The sequence below is a fragment of the Bos indicus x Bos taurus genome, chromosome 14, assembly GCF_003369695.1.
Source record: "Bos indicus x Bos taurus breed Angus x Brahman F1 hybrid chromosome 14, Bos_hybrid_MaternalHap_v2.0, whole genome shotgun sequence".
NCBI lineage: Eukaryota > Metazoa > Chordata > Mammalia > Artiodactyla > Bovidae > Bos > Bos indicus x Bos taurus.
In genome coordinates, this window is record NC_040089.1 from 69346959 (window position 1) to 69351712 (window position 4754).

The window sequence follows — 4754 nt, forward strand, 5'->3', positions numbered from 1 at the left end:
CCACATAGTTCCCCAACTGATCCTTTTTTTTCCTTGAATCAGGTTTAACTTTCTGAAGGCTGAAAATCATGAAGCAAAAATTTATTTGAAACAAGGAGGGAAGAGGGAGCTGGACTCACAGAACTATAGAAGTGAAAAAAAAATTGTTTTCATGTCAAAACCTCAAACAAAGGCTGGACTACTGACTCCTCAGGGGGTTGATGGGTTTGAGCCACAGGAATTAGCACTTGCCTCTTCGGGTTGATCTGTTTGTTGGTTGCTATGTGGATTGGTGATAAAATATCCATTTGGGTGGGATCAAAAATTGTATTACCCTCTTAGAGCACATCTGCGAATACTCCTTTTGAACAAATGACTGTAGTTCACCAGATCTCTGTGCCGTCAGAGGCTGCTTCCCAAATACCAACTTTGAGCCTAGCCCTATCATATGGACTCATGGAGGTCTGTGAAAAATAGTGTTCGAGGGGCCAGAAAGCATGAGAAGTTCTGACAAAAAGTGACAGGGTTTGTCACTGCTGCTGAAGAGAAATGTACTGAAACTAGAAAGACGAAGGAGATGCACACCTTTGGAACATGTCTGTGGATCAAAATAACACCCTAAGAGATTCCTGAGAGAGAGCCGGGAGCCGTGTTAACCTTGGCATTGCTATCATTAAAAGGCTATGCTCATTTCTGGCACCTAACATGGGACACTTTGACAGCAACAGGGTTGATGGAAGAGGAAAGAATCTGTTTTGCAGTTAAAAAAAAAAAAAAAAAGTTCTCGGATTTCTCAGGCCATTTGAAATCATGCCAGAGAAATACTCGATTTCAGCATTCTTCAGCTCTCCGCGATGATGCCGCAAGTGGTGTCCCCCACGTGTGATGATGTATTTCAGAGCCAGAGTTTTCTCAAGATGTTCCAAGTCTGCAGGCTCCTGATCCTTTTTCAAATTACAAAGATGATAGGATCCCAGCGAGAGTTGTGATTAGTCTAAACTCTCCACAGCTGTGAGAGACGAGTGTACAATTCCAATAAAGATTCTGCGTGTTCTGGACTGAATTTACCTACGGGGCACTGAGGCCTAACTCGGGGACCACTTGCAAGAATCAGAGCTGCCCCAGTGCTATTCCGTCTCCAGCATTAGCAGCTGGAAGGCTGGTGACTGTTCTGCAAAGATGCCTCCCCTCACACCCACGACGCTGTCACTGCCCAGCAGTATCTATTTTTGGTGTAGGGGGAGAAAAAGCATTAATACATCAACCCAATGGACTGTAGCCTGCCAGGTTCCTCGGTCCATGGGATTTTCCAGGCAAGAATACTGGAGTGGCTTGCCATTTCCTTCTCCAGGGCATCTTCCCAACCCAGGGATTGAACCTGGGTCTCCTGCATTGCAGGCAGACTCTTTGCCGTCTGAGCCACCAGGGAATACCCTATTAATATATGGGAATCCAAAGAGGCCTTGCAATTCATGATGTGAACAGCTAGGACGACTATAGAACATCTTGCAACTTAACAGGTTGGCCTGGATCGTGTGTGAGAACAGAACCAGTTGTATTACCACCTCTAACTCATTTAGATCAGTGCTAGCAAGAAGGCAGGTTCCAAGCAGTCTTCAGTTACTTGGCAAAGTCAGCAGGGCTTTGTTTTCTTATTTTGGACACCTTTTCCCTAAAATACTTCCTTGGAATGCTAAGTAAATGTAATAATACACAGCAAGCCACTTTTACCATATTTAATAACTGTATTGTCTGAAGACTCTTGGCTATATTCCTTTATGAAACATCTGACGCTTGGCATGCTTTCCAAGACTGGGAAAGAGTTAGGGGACAAGTATTCACACCACTGTCAACACATATTAACAATTATAGAGATAATAAACAAGACTCTTTATTTTGGAAAAAAAATGAAAAAATATGTTTTTTTAATTGTTTTCTAATATGATTTGCATGAATTTTCCAAAGCCATGTATACATTCACCATGTACAACCACCTCCATTGCTTCGAGTCCACTGAAGTGCACCTGGTGTTGCTCCTGACATCCGGAGTTTTTCTTTTTTTTTTGGCCACGCTGTGTGGCTTGCAGGATTTCAGTTCCTCCAACAGGGCTTGAACTTGGGCCACGACAGTGAAGTCTGGAATGTTAACCACTAGGCCACCAGGGACGTCCCTGGAGATTTTTAGTAGTGTGCTTTCATTTTCCAGGTTATCACACAGCCATCCACATATGCCTATATGGCATTTCTCACTGTAGACATTGAACTTGACTTTCTCTAAAGCCAGAAAGACAACACAACTGAAGTCAGAAGTTCCAAAGAAGAGTTGATACGCTGTAAGTGAATTTCTCAAAATACCTACCTCTGGATGATCTACACATGATATCTACACATTAAAATGGGGGTGGGAGTGGAGGAAGAAGGAAATAAGCTTCATTTTTTCTAATATTCATATAAACAAAACACAAAATTAGAAACCTTCCTCTTTTATCTTTCATAGTCCTTCATGCAAATCTACATGCTAAGTCTTTCAACTACTGATGGTATACCTCAGATTTCATCTTTTCTAAAGAAAAATCAAATTATTAAGTGTATTAAACTGTATGCCAATTATGCATAACTCCCCCTGGAACCATACTGCAAGGGTAATTTCAGTATCAAGTGGTTTATTCCTGTCTTTCTGCTGGAGGTCAGTTCTGAGTAGAAATCACCCAGCAAGGTAAACAGGAGAAAAACAAAATAAAATATCAATATACTGAGTGGGATGTCATACTATACGACAAGATTCTGATAGTTAAAATAACAACCAGGGAAGCCTGACAGGTAAGGGGAATGCTGCCTTGCTGGGAATATTCAAGATTTGCCTGGTGGTGGAGATCAGCCCTGGGTGTTCTTTGGAAGAAATGACGCTAAAGCTGAAACTCCAGTACTTTGGCCACCTCATGCGAAGAGTTGACTCACTGGAAAAGACTCTGATGCTGGGAGGGATTGGGGGCAGGAGGAGAAGGGGAAGACAGAGGATGAGATGGCTGGATGGCATCACCAACTCGATGGACATGAATTTGAGTGAACTCCGGGAGTTGGTGATGGACAGGGAGGCCTGGCGGGCTGCGATTCATGGGATCGCAAAGAGTCGGACACGACTGAGCGACTGAACTGAACTGAAACATTAGTGACATGCTGATAAGTGCCTGACAACTAGCTCTAGCAAGAAAAGTATTTTGTACCATTTGCAATATCCTGGTGTAAATACACCCAGGAAGCCTAATTTCAAGCTACCCAAGTGACATCACGAATGGGAAGTTAGGAAGAGGTTCACAACAATAGACCACTGTAAACTATTGCAGATACAACAGATGTAAATAACCTCAAACATAAATTATAATAAAATATAGGATAATAACCAGACCGTGGTGAATTTTGACTATTGTTTTTGTTTTTTAATATAATTAACTGTAAGTCTACATAATTTAATTTTTTCACAGTGGCTGCATTTAACAACTGGCTCCCAAAAGTCATGAATATTTAAAGGTTGGCTCTACATTTGCGCCATCATATGTTGTCTGTTCAGAATATCTATCAGAATATCTTTTTTTTTTAACTGTAATTTTTTTATTGGAAAACAAATATAAAAAAATTACAATTAAAAAAATATCTTTAATAGATATTCTGAACAGACAACAAAAAACCCAACTAAATGAAGCTACTAATTCATTTCGATCATAGTATCTCCAGAGTTTCCAAGGTTGCCAACCTCTTTGCAATTCCCCTTCAGAAATACTCAAAAGTTCAGGTTTCAGTGTGCATACGTAGTATTTACAGGACAGACAATACCTTGCAGGTGTATCACACATCATACTTTTCCGAGCAGTGTCTTTAAGACACTGTGGCACATTCTAGCCCTGCATAATGAATTTAAATCAGTGGGGAGCACTACTTTAGTGCGTAGTGGGTAAAAAGAGTCCTGGAGCTGTTTGTGCTTAGACAGCGGCGGGGAAGTCGAGCTGATCACGCAAGGAGGCCGGGAGGCTGATCCGGGGCCCTACGATTCCCAGTTATCGCCGGAAAAATGCACACGTCGGCAAGCCAGTGTACAGCAGCACCAACCTTTCTTCCCTCTCTCTTGTTTTCTAACTAGCGATTTTACTAAAATTCAGTTTTTTATGATTGGCGATACTCTCAAGATCCCCTCCGAGAAGCTAAAATTATTAATAACTAAAACATTCAAATGTGCGCTTAAACTGACAGAAAACCTTTGTAGAGATGCAAACATACCTGTAACTAGACACTTGTGTGCAAGCTCTACATAGATCTCACTGCCAAAGGAACCACCAGCAGTAGTCGTGGCCGAGTGGTTAAGGCGATGGACTAGAAATCCATTGGGGTCTCCCCGCGCAGGTTCGAATCCTGCCGACTACGGAAAATCAACATTTTGACACAGGTGCTTATTTCTCTTTTCCAGGCTTCTCCGCAGACCATTTAAATAATTTATGAACGGCTGGGATACGACTGAGACCCCAAGGGGGCTAGACGAGGAGGAGATGACAGAGCTAGGGAGTCGGGCGATTGTGGTTACAACCTGAGTCCAGGAGGAGAGGGAGACGGGACAAAACACTTCAAACAATCGGGAACAGGAAAGCCAGTAGCGCAGAAACGGACAACGCCGACCTCCCGCCCAGCCGCCGGAACTTTCGCCCGCCTGGGGGCCTCGCGACCCCACCGCGTCTTTTCGCGCGAGCTCGTCAGCAACCAAGCCTCGCGAGGCTCGGAAACGGGGC

General features: G+C 43.1%; 1 non-coding gene across 1 annotated transcript; it reads left to right on the plus strand.

The window, feature by feature from the left end:
* The first annotated feature begins 4313 nt into the window (after positions 1-4313).
* Positions 4314-4395, plus strand: TRNAS-AGA. Its single transcript has one exon. It is a non-coding gene; the product is annotated as a tRNA-Ser (tRNA).
* Positions 4396-4754: the final 359 nt, after the last annotated feature.